The sequence below is a fragment of the Mytilus californianus genome, unplaced genomic scaffold (genome assembly GCF_021869535.1).
Source record: "Mytilus californianus isolate M0D057914Y unplaced genomic scaffold, xbMytCali1.0.p SCAF_23, whole genome shotgun sequence".
NCBI lineage: Eukaryota > Metazoa > Mollusca > Bivalvia > Mytilida > Mytilidae > Mytilus > Mytilus californianus.
The window spans coordinates 4,198,335-4,217,316 of record NW_026262672.1 but is presented as its reverse complement, the minus strand read 5'-3'; positions in this window follow the sequence as shown (position 1 = coordinate 4,217,316).

The window sequence follows — 18,982 nt, the reverse complement described above, 5'->3', positions numbered from 1 at the left end:
TGATTTCAGCATAGTGTTGCTGAATTAAAAGAGGATTTGTTTTATTTTTATTGTGTTCACGGAGATCAAATATCATTTTTGGTTTCGGAAGTTCCCATGGAGGACATTTGCAAGTTTCAACTTGAGCAACAGATTTTAAATCAAAAGAAGCTAAATGTGGTTTTAAACGTATACCTAACGGGGGAATTTTATTTTCATGTTTTGCAAAAATATCTTCATAAATTGGATTAAAAACACAGCTGTAGGCAGGATTATCTGAGTAGGCTTTTAGTTTGACAGCATATTGAAGTCCAAGCTTCAAACGTCTGTTAGAGAGTGAGTGCGTATCAGCCTCTACATACAGACTCTCAACTGGTGAGGTTTTAAATGCGCCAAGACAGAGACGCAAACCCTGATGATGCACAGCATCGATAATCTGTATGTAGGACTTCCTTGCAGAGCCATACACTATAGAGCCATAATCTAGTTTAGATCTAACTAGAGATCTATATAAATTAAGTAAAATGTTGCGATCAGCACCCCAGTCGGTGCTGCCGACAACTTTTAAAATATCTAATGCTTTTAAACATTTCGATTTTAACATTTTGATATGGGGTAGAAAGGTTAACTTTTTATCGAAAATTAACCCAAGAAATTTGGTTTCATCAACCATTTTAATTGGGTTGCCGTACAAAGTGAGTTCTGGATCAAGATGCAATTTCCTTTTGTTACAAAAATGCATCCCGACCGTTTTTGAAGTGGAAAATTTAAACCCATTTTCCGAGGCCCATTTTTCAATTCTTCCAAGACATAACTGTAATTGTCTTTCTATGTTATTCATATTTTTGCCTCTATAACATATTAAAAAGTCATCAACATACAATGAACCTTCAATATTACTTTTTAAAACTTCAACAAGGCTGTTGATTTTAAGACTAAATAATGTAACAGATAAAATACTGCCCTGAGGGACACCCATCTCTTGATCATACAGATCAGACATGGTTGAATTTACTCTAACATTAAATTGTCTGTTAGATAAAAAATTCGAAATAAAATTTGGCATATTGCCTTTCAACCCCATATCAAACAGATCTTTTAAAATACCATACTTCCATGTAGTATCATAGGCTTTTTCTAGATCGAAAAAGACCGACACTACATGTTCATTTTTCGCAAAACCATTACGGACAAATGATTCGAATCGAACAAGATGGTCAAGAGTACTGCGACCTTGGCGGAATCCACACTGGATATTGGCTAAAAGCCCATTGGATTCCAGGAACCAAACAAGGCGATCATTAACCATCCGTTCTAGTGTTTTACAGACACAACTGGTAAGAGCAATTGGCCGATAATTAATAGGATCCGTGTGATCTTTACTTGGTTTTGGAATAGGCACGACGGTTGCAAGCTTCCAGATTGATGGTAAATCACCAGATTCCCAGATGTTATTCATAAGCTGCAAAAGAGCTTCCAGCGAGGAATCTGGCAAGTGTTTTAACAGTTGGTAGTGAATATTATCAGGCCCACAAGCTGTATCATGGGCTTTTGATAGAGATGTTTTAAGTTCTTCAAGAGAAAAGAGTTTATTTTAATTTTCACCATTTTTTGATTTAAAGTTTAATTTAATTTTTTCTTTTTGTTTTTTAACTTTTTTAAAATCTTCCCTGTAGTTGTTAGAAGAAGAAGATTTCGCAAAAGTTTCACCAAGCTTGTTGGCAATATCCTTTTCAGATGTTAATAAATCATTGCCATTTTTTAAATGTTTAACTGTGGCTTTAGAATTTTTACCTTTTATCTTTTGTATCATGTTCCATACTTTTGTCATCGGAGTGCGAGATGTTATCTCCGAGACAAATTTCTTCCAAGACGTTCGTCGTGCTTGCCTGCAAGTCCGCCGTGCCTTAGCGCGAAAAACACGGAAATTACTCAAGTTTTCTGTCGTTGGTTGTTGGTTGAACCGTCTTTCAGATTTTTTACGGTCACCTATTGCTTGATCACAAGCATCATCAAACCATGGTTTGCTGGGATGTTTCGGATTTGCCGAGGTCTTAGGAATAGGTCTGTCAGCAATTGACGTTAAAACTGTATTAAAAGTTAAAATTGGATCTTGTACAGTCTCAAACATCTTTGACTGAAGTTCCGCTTGACAGAGATTCTCAAACAAGGACCAATCCGCCTTGTCAAGTTTCAAACGTGGTACTCTCTGTTGGGCAGAAGTAAAAAGATGTTCAAGTACTATTGGAAAGTGATCACTTCCACAGAGATCATCATGAACACGCCATGAATAATCCAGAAGAAGAGAGGGATAGCAAATAGTGATATCAATAGCAGAATAAGACCCGTTTCCAGGATGAAGATAAGTGTTAGATCCATTATTAAAAATGCATAATCCTTCTTGAGAGACAAAGTCCTCAATGATCTTACCTTTGATATTATGAGACTTGCTTCCCCACAAGGGGTTGTGTGCATTGAAGTCGCCCATAAGTATAAATGGTGAGGGTAATTGATCAGTGAGTTTTTTGAGTTTAGCTTTATCTATAATTGAATTGGGTGGAATATATATAGAACATAATGTAATTGTTTTATCTAATGATAAACGAATTGCAACTGCCTGCAGATCCGTGGTGAGTTGGACTGTGCTATGAATGACGTTGTCCTTCACAAAAATGGATGATCCGCCTGCAGCACGTTCATCTACCTTAGAAAATGTGCTATACATGTTGTATCCTTTTAAAGATACATTGTCACTTTCTTTTAAATGAGTTTCTTGAAGACAAAATGCAGTAGGTAAAAATGACTGAACTAGAAGCGTTAACTCGAGAAGATTTATTTTAAGACCTCGGCAATTCCATTGGAAGATATTAGTCATGATTTGTTAATAGACGGGCGAATGCTATCGAGTTTGCCAGCATTCTTATTTCGCTCACCCTGAGATTGTAATCTTTCGGGTGGCGGAACACTTTCGATTTCCATTTCTGATTCGTCGTTAAGTGTTGAAAATCTGTTGTGTGAGGAGAGTCGTCGATCTCCAGGACCATGCGCAGCTGGTTTTACTCCGCCTCGACCCCTACCCCGCGACCTCGAATCAGAAGACTTCTGAGAGGATGTATTTGCTGGCTTCTTTGGGACATCCTTCTGTTCTGGAGAACGAAGAGGAGACGGGGCTTTAGAAGACTTTGTACTAGATGCAGAAGATAAACTAGTTTTATTAGATGCAGATGAAGGAGGACTATTGGAGATGGAAGAATCATCTATGTCACTGGGAAGATCCCAGACAGATTCACCGCCCCAACTGTCTGATTTAACTGTATCTTTTTTATTTGATTTCTTTTTTTCATTATTTTTAGATGATGACATTGAGCTCTGTAAGGAAGATTGAGTTGACTGAGTACTGGTTTTAGAAGGTGTTGGTTTTCTTGGAACTAATATTTTATCGTTAGGTTCTGTTTCAACAGGCAGCATTGTAAATGTCTCAGCATCAATTGGCCAGGTCATGCGAGTTTGTGTATGCTCGTGACTGAATGAGCGGACAACTTTGCTGGCGTACGATGGTCTGTTCGAAACAAGGAGATCATTCGAAACAGAAGCTATCTGTTTAGCTTCTGGGTAACTGATGTTTCTTTCGGTTTTAATTTTGATAATATTTTTTTCTTTAAGGTAAACAGGGCAGTCCCTAGATGATGAAAAATGGGATTCACCACAGTTTACGCATTTAGAAGATTCAGAGCTACAGGTTGTTCCCTCGTGTCCTTCGTCAGAACACTTGAAGCATCTCTGCGTACCACGACATTGTTTGCTTCCATGACCAAACTTTTGACAAGTGAAGCATCGAATTGGGTTAGGGATAAACCTGTCAACTCTGATTCCGAAGCAACCTAAAGTAATAGATGGAGGAGGAGTTGGAGTTCTAAATGTCAAAAGATATGTATTTAATTTGATTATATTTCCATTCTTTTTTATTTGAAATCTAACAACATCAGTTACACCTTGGCTTGAAAGTTCCTCACAGATTTCTTCCACGGTAAGGTCACCAAGGTATTGACTTCTGTCTCGAATGATCCCCTTACAGCTGTTCAAACTGTTGTGAGGAGAGGCAGAAACAGGAAAGTTTGTAATTGTTGTCAGTGTAAGCAAATTTGTTGACTGACTTTTGTTGGAACATTCAACCAACAAATTGCCTGATCTCATTTTTGAAACTTTTTTTACAGTACCAGCAACGCTTTGAATTTGTTTGTGGATCACAAAGGGAGATATTTTGGAAATTGGTTTTTCATCTGTTCCTTTTATTACAATAAATCTGGGCCAACTGTCATCTTCCTGACAGGGCACTGAATCATCACATTTTCTTTTTTTATGTATTAAAGCTGATTTAGAGGGTTGGTTTTGTTGTGCCATAGGAAATGAGAAAGATTCACCATTCTTGTCATCCACCCACCTCGGAGTGCCTACAAGGGCGATGCTGTGTTTCCGTGGCGAGCCGGGGTCAAGTGCTAATGCTGAAAACGAGCTCCAAGTATAACATGTATAACGTAGCTGGTCCCCAAAATTAGCACCCAAGATCCACTGCGGAAAGCACCAGATGTTCCAAGAATAGTATACTCAAGCAGAGCGTATCCATCAAGCGAAATAGAAAGCGTACCACTTGATTGACCCATGAGCCATCGCCTTCTTCAGTTATCCGAAATATAAATAGCTTAATTTAAAACACATGTGTATATAATGAAAATTGTTACAAGAAAGCTTATTGTTGAGGATTAACTGAAGGGCTCGACATGACCAGCCGATTGATCGAACCGGGTCCATCCGACCTCCCGTTTAGATGATATTGGAGCCAAAGCAGCTTATTGAACTATAGTCTCGTCCGTCCGGGTATTTTTCTGACCGTAAGAAGTCTGGCTACAGCCCTCATCCGCAAGGATCTCGTCAACCACCGACACGGGTAGCAACCCACGGCCAACGGGTTGGAGAGCCTATTTTATTTAAAACATCGGGCAACTCATACGATGTTCGGATCACTTTAGTCTGGTCTCTACCCTTCGACCTGTCCAGCATGGGTAACCCTACCAGGAGACGAAGCTCCAACTGGCATAGCTCTTGGGGTCACTGAGACACGCAAGCCCCCCGATCACGGCAAGGATAGCGATCCACCGGGGGGTATCACGTCAAGAAGATAAGCCTGTCCGTCACATTCATTACAAACAAGCAGAATATTTTCTTTTTTGTCAAAATATATTCCAAACGGCTCTTCCAATCCATCTGATTTAGTAAAAATTTCTCTACAATGATTACCATCATTAGAAACTACTACTACAGTGTTGGTGTAATAATTAGTCACATACACATTCCCCTCATTATCTGTTGTCACACGACGTAAATCTTGAAATTTATCCTTTTTAAACTTCCACACTTGTTTTCCAGCTAACGAGCAGCAGTATATTGATGTTTTGTCTATACAGACCAACCTGTCTCTGTCTACTGTAATGTCGTGGATACTACGGTCTGGAGGTAAAGGTATAGTACGTATTACTTTACCTATCAGGTCCATCACATGTATTATACTATCAATAACCACGTACAGGTTATTATCATTATATGATATTCCGGAGCAGCGACCACTGGTGTTGATTGTACTGGTGACAGAACCTGTAGATATATTAATTAGAACTATGATACTGTCAAATGTATATGATACTGCTACAGTATTACAATTTACCACTGTCATATAATATGGTGTCTCGTACCAAGGATTGATGTGATGAATGTTAGTACCGTCTGCATTGCAAATAACAAGTTGGTCATTAAAATAGTCGGTGAACACTATTGTATTGCCTGTTTTGATACAGCTTAAAATAGTCTGCTTTTCATTCTTTGACTTTATGATATTAAACCGTTTACGCAAAGTGACAGAAAGAGGAATTTTGTATTTGACAGGTGTTTGAGCTTGAGTGAATGATTCTTCTCCGGTTGTGTTTTCTGAAATAGAAAATGATGCATAAAAAAAGCAATCAACAAATACCTGAAAAAATGAATTGAATGTCTCAGTTGTAACATATCTCTTGGTTAAATACACTATGGAATGTTAACTGGGAAAAAGGGGGAGGAGGTAGGATTTTTTGCGGGTTCGGTTGCTACACATTAAATTGAGAATGGAAATGGGGAATGTGTCAAAGAGACAACAACCCGACCAAAGATCAGGAAACAGTCCAAGGCGGGCGTCAGCTGGCCCCTAAACAAAAGTGTGTACTAGTTCAGTAAAAAAAGGACATCACACTCAACTTGGAAACATATAAATGAACTAAAATTTAAAAAAAAAATATACAAGACCAACAAAGGCCGGAGGCTCCTGACTTGGGATAGACGCAACAATGTGGTGGGGTAAACATAAAATTGAGAATGGAAATGGGAAATGTGTCAAAGAGACAACAACCCGACCAAAGAGCACAATGTATTCCTAAAGTAATGAACATAGAGAAGTCCTCGCTCGGACACACACTCCATGCTTATTATTGTTCGGCGGCTTTATTTTCACTTTTGCACATTATCCTGTATTTTGGGATGCAAAATATTCCTCGTGCCCGACCCTAAATATAACGGTCGTCCCCTAATCATGACTAGAAGTATTTCAATTAATAATGGGGGGATTTAAATACAATTATGGGCACCTCACCACAGGATGTCTTTCGGTTACGCTCATATCTGGCAGGGAGCATCCCAACCCAAGATGGATAATTTGGTACAGATATGTCATTTTTTGCTTATGTGCTTTGTCTATATACCACCCCCCCCCCCCCCTCCCCTTGTTGGCATATTTGTTTGTTGTTATAGTGATTGAGATTATAACATAATGTTGACTGCTGTTCCCCTATTTTTGACATGTTTTCCTATTTTGTCTGTGTTTTGTTCACACATTGTACTCAATATAATGGAATTATATGCGACTGTCATACACGTGAGAGGTTTTTCTAGCTATAAAACCAGGGTTTTCTTTGCTTTGAACTAGCTATCAGTAACTGCGAGTACTCTCAGGCCTGTACTATGTGTCCCTTTTGTTTTGTTGGATGGATAAATACCCTGCTTCGTCCATTCTATGTTTATGTTTGATGTTTTTCTGCTTTCTATCGATCTGATGAGTTAAGCCTTTTTCAACTAATTTTTATTGTTTGTTCTTATGTTGTGCTGTCGCACCACTGTCCCAGGTCAGGGGGAGGGTTGAGCGTTCACAAAAACCTCTAGATTCTTAATGTGCCTGTCCCAAGTCAGGAGCCTATAGTTCTGTGGTTGTCGTTGGTTCATGTCTGTTTTATTTGTATTTCGATAATTGTTTTGTTATAAACTATGCCGTTAATTGAATTTTTCATATTTTTTATGTCGGGGCCTTTTATAGCCGACTATACGGTATGGGTTTTTTTTTCTCGTTGAAGACTGTACGGTTGCCTATAATTGCTTACATGCACTTTCTTTTAACTTTTGTGATAGTGGTCCCATTGGCAATCATACCTCATCTCCTTATTTTTATATTAAACCAACATTTACTACATAAGGAAAAGCATGTACCAAGTCAGGGATATGACAGTTGTTTTCGTTTGATGTGTTCGAGCTTTTGATTTTACCATTTGAAAAGAGACTGGGATGAATAAATAGGATTTCTCGTCTTAATGTAACAATACACAGTTGTGGTATGATTTCCAATGAGACCACACTCCTCCAAGACCCTATATCATAGAATTTAACAATTTGAGTTACCGTACGGCCGTCAACAATTAACGAATGCTATGTCGTATAGTCGGCTATAAAAGATCCCGAACTAAACAAATGTAAAACAATTTAAACGAGAGAACTAACGGCCTGATTTATGTTTGAAATAGTAAAAGTAAAACATGTATGAGTGTGTCTTTCTATGTTGTGATGTTATACTATTGTTTCAGAAAAGGGAGAAGATTTGGTACCATTAAAACGTTTAATCCCGCTGCAAATGTTTGCACCTGTCGTAAGTCAGGAATCTGATGTACAGTAGTAGTCGTCTGTTTATGTAGTTCATACGTGTTTCTCGTTTCTCGTTTTTATAAAGATTAGACAGTTGGTTTTCCCGTGTTTACACTAGTAATTTTTGGGGCCCTTTATAGCTTGCTGTTCGGTGTGAGCCAATGCTCCGTGTTGAAGGCCGTACCTTGACCTATAATGGTTTACTTTTAATAATTGTTACTTGGATGGAGAGTTGTCTCATTGGCACTCATACCACATCTTCCTATATCTATGATGAACAGCAACACACGACAGGCACTTATAGAATGTGACGGGTTTAAACGTATATTGCTGGCTGACTATCACTGGATAATGAGGGTATATTGGATATAGGTAGAGATTTTGCATCGCAACCAGCCAAAGAGTTGTTGCAAGGATTCTTAACGTGCTAATAGCGTGCACTTCTCTTACACGAGGGATCGGATTTAACGTCCTCATTCTGACCGGAAAATTCGATTACCTACCTATTGTATATATTATTAATTTGTTCTCGTCCGGAACATGCATGAAACATTTTCTACTTGAAGTAAAGCAACCAACAATCAATCAATCACTAGACGTCATAAAATCAACCATCGATATGACCTCCGAAGACTGCCGACGGTTATGTCAACAAATACAGAAAAAGAATGCGACCACGTGCAATTATATTTATCTAGGTCTGTTCGATTTCATATTGTACAATGTTGTAGGTTAAAAAAAGTATGTGTGTTATCGTTTTTACCTGTATAAAAATGATTTTTTTGTGGATCGAATCGGTCAATTAAATGGTTCATCCTTGTTATACTTTCAATGATGACATTATTTTCCTTTTAAAAGTGGATAACATGCGTTACCCATCTCCAGCTAAATGGTTACATTGAAGGTCACATGAAAACGGATTCAATGAGGTATTCACTTGCGAGTGAAAAATTAATCAGCATTTGTCTGAGCTTATTTTGACATTATTGAGCCAAACTGGCTGTTAAAGCGAATGGTTATTTTACTATTTCATTTTCATTTATGATTGAATAAAACAAGCCATATCTTATATGTTTTTAATATCTCGTAGCTAATGCCCCTATTAAGTGAATATAAAGTGAATTTCTAAATGTAACTTCTTTTTTAAAATGAAGAAGACCATTGCTATTTTTGAAAAGCGCTATTATTCTGGTAACAACGATTTTGACAGTCAACTGTTAAACCTATATTCAACATTGTCCATAACATTCATTTCGTGCATTTACAGTATGTTAGGGGCCTCCAAATGGGGATGTATATAATTACTTAATGTACACATTTCCATTCATAAAATAAAAGTTTCTTTAATAAATGATTATACAAATTTGTTTGAACAATAATTTTTGTAATCACATCAACACGTTTCTTTTCTACGATTAATTAATGTTCAGATGTGATATAAGATAACTACTAAGACAGAAAATATGATATTTAAAAAAAAAAATTTGCACGAAACTTGCGTCCTCTGGCTCATTTAAAAAAAAAAAACGAGGAAAACTTCGTTCGAGTTGGATATTTTAGAGTTTTAAAATTTAAGTATGAAAAGTAAACTAAGAGATTTTATCAGGGTTGATAAATTACATATAACAAGGTTAGAAAATCATATTTGTGTTAAGTGTGTGGTACAAAATAAGAAACTTGATTGTTGAGTTTAATCAACGAGTAAACAAATGTTCAAATGCTATATATAAGCACGTGGTTTTGATTGCTGTAAAATATAAATATAAGAGGTGTCGGGTATAAATCGATCACAGCGACACACATATCTAAAAGACATCAAAGCAAAATTTAATTCAGAAAAATGCAGAAAATGTTCGTGGGAAAAAAAACTGAAAAGAATTTGCTTTAAACAGTTCCCGACCACTAGAATTTTGGCGTAATAATACATTTGTGAAACATTAACCATTAGAAATGTTTATTTGGATTAAGAAACCAAAGTGAAATAATTGTATTTATTTCAATGTAGACAATATATGGCATGTAATGTATTATTTCCCATTTCCGTTGCATAACAAAGAATTCTCCAAAGCTGTTTAAAAAATCAGAAACCAATTAAGAAGCCTTTCAACAACTCTTTGAGGGGTATGTAGGTGGCCTGTTGCAAGGCGACATTTCTGCTCCTTTTTCATACGTTTAAAGTTGATAATTAATGTTAAAAAAATATATATCGTTTCAACAAAAGTTGCTCTGAGTAACTTAGAGGAAAAAGGGAATTTTACACAAGAGAAATGCAATTGAACAATAATATTATATTCATCTTAATTTTTTCTCATTGTTTCTTCAAACCAAGGCAAACACTTTTCAATTTGACATTTTGTTAGTTTTGAATTAATCTTTTAGCACGGAATTATGTTACTGTCCATGAATTGTATAGTTATTACAACGAAACAAATTAAAAATTATGAACCCCAACTTGTGTTCTTACAAAACATGAACGTAATTTTTGCACTTTAATGAACGGAATTATATGTTACTTGAATGATATTTCCACGAATTAAATTTTGTCAGAAAGATAACTTGAATATTCGATGAACATCTGATCAATGGAGTATTCAATGTGACTTTAAATTTCGTTTGTGCTAAAAAATTATCTAGACACGAGGATATAAATGATTTTTATGAAGGTCAGGGATTCTTTTCAAAAAATCTCCAAGATGAAAAATGAATGTAGATTACTTTAAAATATTAACAAATACAAAGTAGCGCTCGAAACAAAATTGGAAAGCTAAACCAATACAAATTGAGCATTCAAACCCAAAAATTCAGAAAAGTTGTGCCAAATTCAGCTAAGCCAGTCTTTATCTTAGTGATATATTTTATTGAAAGTAAATTTACTGGAAATTGATATTTCAATAATAATTCTAGCTAGCACAAAAATGCTAAAAAAAGTGCTTGTCTACTGGGTCGGTAATAGCCTCTGGGAAGAAACATACAACAACAGTGGCTGTGAAAACTCAAAATTACCAGACTTATAATGACAGACATACCTACTGTATCATTTGAGGATTTGTTTTCGACCTAAAAATGCATAAAATATTTTTGTTAAGCAATCGACACGATATCAATGTAGGTGGTGTTTTTCATCCGAACAGAGTCAAATAAAAATCCATCATTAAGGACTTTCAAAACTTTTCCTGAATAATTTTGTCAAAACTGCTATTGTTAGTAGATGCGATATATGTTTACCAGTCGATAAAATTTAAGTGTTTTTGTTGTTTAAGAATAAACTAGAAATATACATTAGACAAACTGCCCATTGGGCAAAAACTAAAACAAAGTGTCACTGATTTTTTTCTCGATTTATGAGATTTTTACACCGAAATATTGACTAGATTTGAACGGTTTGTGTCCTTTTCATAACCATTTTTACATATTAAATTACTGTCTTTTAAAATATAGATAAAGTAGTCGAAAATGATTACGTTGCTAAAAGTCAGTTTTGTTAGTACTATATTTTAAACACACACTTACATAAAGTTCATGTTACAATATTTAAGATGTTTTTCAAGTAATGTCATTAGAAGGGGAAAGCGAAAACTCTCCTGTTCAAAGAATACAGAACAGTATAATTGGAAGACAATGTTGAGAAGGTTTGCCATTTTACCTGGGAATACCTGTGAATATCTATGTGCATTTCGGTTTTATAATCTTGCTTCAGAAGCATTGTTTTTCGTCACACAGTTGTGCTTAATTCAGTTGTACCACATAACAATTTCAGTTGTCAACAGTTTGGACAGTCACAAATTCAGACAAAATGTTTGATTCATTTAAACTACTGTACACGTTTTAATTGCATATATTTGTAAATCAGCGTATGTTTGTTTTATTTTTTTTAAGTCTAATGAACTGAAGTGAAACGCATGTATTCTATGGTCACTCAGAGTATAAATGATGCATTAGGCTTACTAATATTTACAAAACTATCAATCTGTAAAGTCTGAAAAAAATAAAAATTAAAAAGATGACGAATTAATGTTAGAATCGTATGATTGTCGTTCGTGGTTTACTTCTTTAGATGGCACTAGTGACGCAGGAAGTATTCCCCGTCAGCCTTAAAGGTTAATTAACTCCGGATGCGAACTCCTGGTTTGCCCATCGCTTTAGTTTAAAAATATTAAGATGTGGTATAAAAGCCAAGGAGAAAACTATCAGCAAAAGGATGTGTCCAACTACTGATCACAACACAGGCTTCAACAAAGAGTAAAACTTAAAACGGCTCGGGATAAAAAAATGAAAACACAAAAACACAAAAAAAACCCAGATATTCTTATTTCTGCTTAAACATTGTTAAACATGTTTTATGATAAAACTGCTTCTTTTAAAGGCTGGAAGAAATGGTTGTTTTGACTATTTTAACTATCATTTAATATTCATTAAAATTTCACTTACCGGATTTAACGAGTTCTGCATATACATCTGTTTTCCCAAGTAAGCTCTGTCCATTCCCTTTCATTACGAGGGTTTTAAAAAATCCGTTTAAGGTTCTATTTAAGCTGTCAGGAGAGTGGAAGATCTTATTTTTTACTTCAAAATTTACAACCACATGTTCTTTGTCACCCATCAAGCATGTCGCTATGGCTTTTTCCGGCAGGTTAATTTTTGGCTCTTCAAACTCTTCTGTAACATTGAAAAAAACATTATCCATAAAACCATTGACGTTACGGTTATTTGTAGAAACCAGTTCAAAAAAGGTCGACAGGACGGAAACCAAAGTATATTGAAATCCAACTGGTTCTATCTTTCAAAATGAAATTCCTATAAAGCTAAGATATAAATCACACGGGTAAAAAATAATGACAATAGTTGTCTATGCGCAACACTAAATTGAATATTTATAGTAAAAAAAAAAAGGGGGGGGGGGGGGGGGGGTGTGTCAAAAGACCCATTTATGTGACGGTATTTTAGCATAAAATCGATATCTAAAAGTAAACACAGAAAAATGAAAATACGGGTATTAATTCAAATTTGTCATGGCAAAACAATTTGAACTAAACGTCGTATGACTACCTGCCTTGTTGTTGCAAATCAATATGACTTAAGCAGAATTTATTCGCAAACAGATTTATCTATTGATAACAAATTATTGTCTCTAAATAATAGCACACCTTAACGCTTATTTACCTGCTGCACTTGCAATAACTGCATATGTTTGTGTATGGAAATAGCATTTCAAATTACAAAATTTGAAAAGTTTTTGGATGAATGTGCTGACTTCACTCTGGAACAGGCCGTCATTGAGAACTACTCTGTTTTTAACATCAATAAAAAGTATGATACTGCCTTTCTCGGCTCCTTTGAAATTGATGTTCTCATTGTTGATGTCTTCTTTTAGCGAATTTATAAGTTTGACCACCTCTTCATAAACGATTATTTTCAATTTTGTGTAGCTCTACACTAGATCTTTAATAAAAAGTGCAAAATTTGAGAGATGAATGTAATTCATTTTCAATACTTTTCATCTAAATGAAGAAAAGAATGTGTTTTATTTTATTCTTACGACTGATTTTAAAAACACAAAATACTTTTTGTAATTATTTTTTTTCAAACTTTGACATATAAGGGACATAACTCATGAAGTAAAATTAATTAAGGAATTTGTTCGGAATTATATATATTTTGCTTTGCAAGCAAACGAGTCCTGTAATCTCAATTTAAGTTTTTTTTTTCAGAAGTAATAATAGCCATATTCTCATATTTTATCTGTAAGTTATATCGTTTTCTTTTTATGACTCAAAGTTGTATTTTTCATGTACAAACTGTACAAAATCTTACTTTTAAGCACTATCCATAGCTTTAAAAAATTCCAGAGACCCATACTTTTTACTCTTATATTTTGCAAAAATCGTGATATAAATTACATTTTATCAAATTATAAAAAGATGCTATCGATTTTAATTAAGACCCTTATCTTCCTTATTTTGATTTAGTTTGATATAAATAAGGGCAAAGTTTCCTGCACTAGCATCACGTACAAAAGATACGAATGGATTTAAAAAAGAAATAATATTATGTAAATGGAACTAAAATTTGTCGATCTAATCCTGCAAAATGCTATCGAAACATAAGTAATGATTAAGCAAATACAGCAATTTAACAGCATGCCTGAAGCAAGTAAAGAACTCCTATGACAGCTTGCAAAACACAAAGGAAAGACGAAGAGTATGAAATATTTCTGATTAACGGTTTGTTGATTAATATAAAATAATGTTCCGAGAAGAAATGATAGTAAAGTTCTTGTTTTCGTACTAAATATCGTTGAATGAATACTCGCTAATAAGGAAATGTAAAAATATCTTTTACTGTGTATGAAGAATAAGATAAATTAAATATATATTTAGATTAAGAGCAATAGAACGTAATGTTTAATTTAACCTTTTTCTGCTCTAATTTTTTCAATTGCTGCTTCTGTGGATTTTCCTACAAAAATATGAATTTCTGTTCCTGGATTTCCAATATCAAACCTGTACTTTTCTACAAAATGAAATTATGATTAAAAAAACATTAAAAATGTTCATTAAATCAATACAACCGTTATCGTATCGCTATCACCTTACATTCACTTAGATATTATTCGAATTGAATTCTAAGAATGTTCCGTACTTTTTATTCATCTTTTATTCACTGAATAAAAAGTTTTAAAAACCAAAATCTAAGAGACCTTTTAAACCTTAAACTGCCACATAAGTTTGATTGTAACATTTGTCGTTTTTCAAAATCATTATTTTTATATTTTAATTCTTTCCTTTTTGTGACAAGTGACGAAACTTTGAAGAGTGGCAATGTTTTATTTGAATACACTATTTTAAGTGCTTTCGCATAACTTTTGGGAACACACAAATTTAGTCGCGCCCCCAAGGGTGACTGGGGAGAAGAAATATGATCACTACAGGTCTTCTTCCTACCTGCAGTAAACCCTTGCCAAAGTGGGCGTCCGTTTGGCTGAGCGGGATGTATCAAGTACGAAGCCACGTCCGATATGAATGGGGACGTTAAATCCGATGCCTTGTATAGAGAGAGTGCCACGCTCTCTCTACGTTAAGAACCCTTGCAACAACTCATTGAGGGATCCGTAGGTGGGCTGTTGTAAGGCAAAATGTATGTCTCTAACCAATTTAACATCATTGTTTAGTGGTAGTCTAAATTTCCCCGACCTTCATCCTGGGTGGCCTCTATTACAGGACCCACCTATTGTATTTATTGTTAATTTGTTCTTTCGTCCTGAACATGCATGAAATATTTGCCAATGGAAGTTACACAACCAACAAACAGTCAATTAAATTCAGTCGCTTGTCCTAAAAGCTAAATGCCACAAACATACCTTCCAATTGTTCAATATCTGCTCGAGCATCGAGTAGTTTCTTCTCAATTTCAGAATCAAGTACACAAGTCTTGTATTTGCCGACAGTCTGTGCATATCTATTGTTTGGGGGTTTATTCAGGTAAGCATCTATTCTTTTCCCGACTTCTATAAAGGTAACGAAAAAATTGTCAAACAGAGGTTCCGATATGTTAGCATTCACTCTATGAACAAAGCTATTCCGTTCCCGCCTTATGCGTTCAATGTCTTCACCAATTCCTATCTCAGTATCCATCGGATTCGCCCCCCATTGTCTAGACGGTGGCGGTATAGAAAGCTGGAAAAAATTGACAATAATTTTGTAAAAATACAATTTACCATTATCATCATCATATTTTTCATACGTTACACCAGGTTTACTTGTCATTCTACACGTGCTTAACCAGATCTTTTGACAATCTTTATATTGAGACCCTGGCGAGATTTATGTAATATTCGAGAATGGAGAAATCAGGTTAAGTCTTGTTTACCTCTACTAGTCTACTTGCTGTTCGGTGTGAGCCAAGGCTCCGTGTTGAAGATCGTACTTTGACCTATAATGTTTTTTTTCTTTTACAAATTGTGACTTGGATGGAGAGTTTTCTCATTGGCACTCATACCACATCTTCTTATATCTATGTAACATCAAATATTGAACTGGACATGCTGATGTGAGATCATTAGGAGAATGTTACTTCTTAGTGTTTATTTAGAATTTTGTATACTGTTTGTGCATTGATTCTTTGCATTATGTCAACTAAAAAGTTATGGGATGAAAGTACCCATACGGATAAGAGGACATTTAATATACGGTTTAAGTGTTGCAAACGTACTTGGTGAAGGTAGATCTAAATCAAGCTAATGAGAAAATATAACAAAATTGTAAAACGAGAAGGTGGGATAATGGGTTTGACCGTGAATTTAAACAACTGGAGCATCGAATGGTGTCTTGTCTAGAAATTGTCAAAGTATTCAACAAGTTTTAATCTTCTTTTGAAAAAAAAAGAATAAACATGATGTTCGACATAAGGAACGGGTTAAAAGTAAACAAACTACGTTCTAAAACTTAGGAAAACTTTAGGTAGGGAATGCTCCGATATTTTTCCCATGCTGCTACTTCGAATAGATTATGATTGCCACATATCTTTTTGAACATTTTCCATAAAAGTATCAACATTAGTTAACGAGCTGATAAAATGTGGCTTGTTATGTTTAGCGATGTGTACATGTGGTTGGGAGTGTGACAAAGAATAAATGGCCGGTCAATCAGATACATTTGAAAACTGTTGATGCAGAAATAGCGTCTTTTGTTTAAATGCAACAAGAAAAAGATCGTACTGATACTAAGTTTTGAGCTAGCAAGGTATTAACATTTTCTCAGACAAGCAATTTTTCTCCACTTCATTCCATTTCATACTAAGGAAAAACAAGTATTTTCTTATTGTTTTGTTCATTAATACTAGTAAAATTTAGTATATAAAAAAAGCTAATAAATAGCTGATTTTACTTCTGTATAATATGTTGTATATTCTTTGTTGTAAAGTATTAAACTTTCGTCATAATAAAAAATAAGCCCCAAGAAATAGCGCAAATGACGTTTATTTTGACCGCCGACGTTGCCGGTATTTTTATCATAACTGGAAACAATGCAAAACCGGGATAGGTGGTAGGGTATTAGGGAGTTCATGATACAAACATTTAAGATTTTGAAAGGATTTAAAGATATACCAAATGAAAGATTTTTCACTGTTTTGACTTCCAATACTCGTGGACACAGCTTTAAACTTATAAAGCCTCGATGTAAATCATTATTTCGTTTAAGATATTTTTCCCAACGAATTATAAACGATTGGAACAATTTACCCGAAAATGTTGTGTCTGCAAAGAACGATTACAACTTGATCATCATTGGGAAGATGTTATGTACCAGTTCTAGTGATAAATTAGACAGTTATTTTTATAACAAATTTTTATTGTTTCTTAATATGAGTGGATTGGCATTAGGAAGAAACTAAATACTAGTTCTAGTGATGAATTTGGACTTTTTTTTTACTATTAACCATTTAGAATTTGAATTATTCGTCGATCAAGAGTGACCCATAAAATGTAGGATTGTTATAAGTTTAGTTTTTAGAACAAGTACGAATTTGGGTGGGCTAAAAAAGGATTGCATTTCCTTACACATGAGCCCTTTAAAGATTCTACAGGTATTCTACAGGTAGTTCAACAAAGTATGAAAATGAAAGTAGAGATTTCAGATTTTCACACAATATAGGTTCCAGAAGAAGATCGTATTAAAAGTGTATTTTATTCAAAATTAAACTTTACAAACAAATGTTTATTGCTATTTTCTTGAAGCTCTGAACTTGAAACCTGCATCATCATAAAATTCAAAACATTTACCTAAAAGCACTCTCGTGTCTCGTTCTCTCTATCGTCTGCCAACTACCCCGAAAACAGTCCAAAGATTGCCAACAAGACATATTCCGCACATTTAAACAATAATCTTAAGGTCCTTTATGCAAATATATCCTTTACACAATATTCGCTTTAGAATACTCTCATCGGGGGTTGTTTTAAATGATTTTCAAAGGAAACAAACAACGATTAATTTTGAGGTCATTTTCTAAAACGTAAAGTGCGATAAAAATAGATTAGTTCGATTTTCTAAAATTAACGGATGTTCTAAAAATTAAAAAAAATAGAATAAACTATGAACAAATTCTACATTAAAACTCGTGATAGATGTGTAGATGGGGCTTACAGAATAGAGATTTATAGAGAATAATGGACAAACCGTGCAGAATAAAAGGCATCAAACATTTGTAAAATATAAAGAATGGAGGAAAAAAACTTAGAAAAAATGAAGATTAGAGAACAACGGGGTGTTAAAATATAAAGAATGAAGAATACCGGGCAAAATACGCCAAAAAAATAAAGAATACGGAATTTAATGACACCCCCTTATCCAGACACTCGTGATAGACACGCCAATATTAATTTACCTCCCCCCCCCCCCCCCCCCCCGTAAAAAAAAAGGAACACATGGCAGAAATCCAACACAATAAAATTATAAAAATAAAAATTGCAAAAAGGTACACTTTATGGTGGAGATACAGTTGAATACAGATGTTTCAGTCGAATGTTCATGCTAGAAGATCTTTAAAGCCTATGATGACAATAATAAGAATAAAGTATGAACAAAATCAAATTTTAAGTGACACTCATCATAGACAAGCCAATTTCCAAGTAAAAAAAAACAAAAAAAAAAAAAACGTTTCAACCAAAAAGGAACACATAGCAGCAGTCCAACAAAAAGAAAATATAAAAATAATAATTCCAGAAAGGTACACTATCTGCTGGAGATTTATCTAGAAATAATAATGTGTCCGTCATATGTCCTTGTCCATATTCCGGCATACTAGACATCTTTCAATGTAGATGAATTGTTATAGCGTTTATGCGTTTATGTTTGAATTTAAAGCTAGCAACTCCCCACACTCTCATTGTTTTTAGCTATTCACCTGCATGGTAGGAAAATGGAATCCGTTTCATCCTATGTAAAATCTACAAAAAATAGAAACTTCTGCATGCATCTTCTTATAAAAGAAAATAGTCTGCGATAGTATAAAGTAAAAT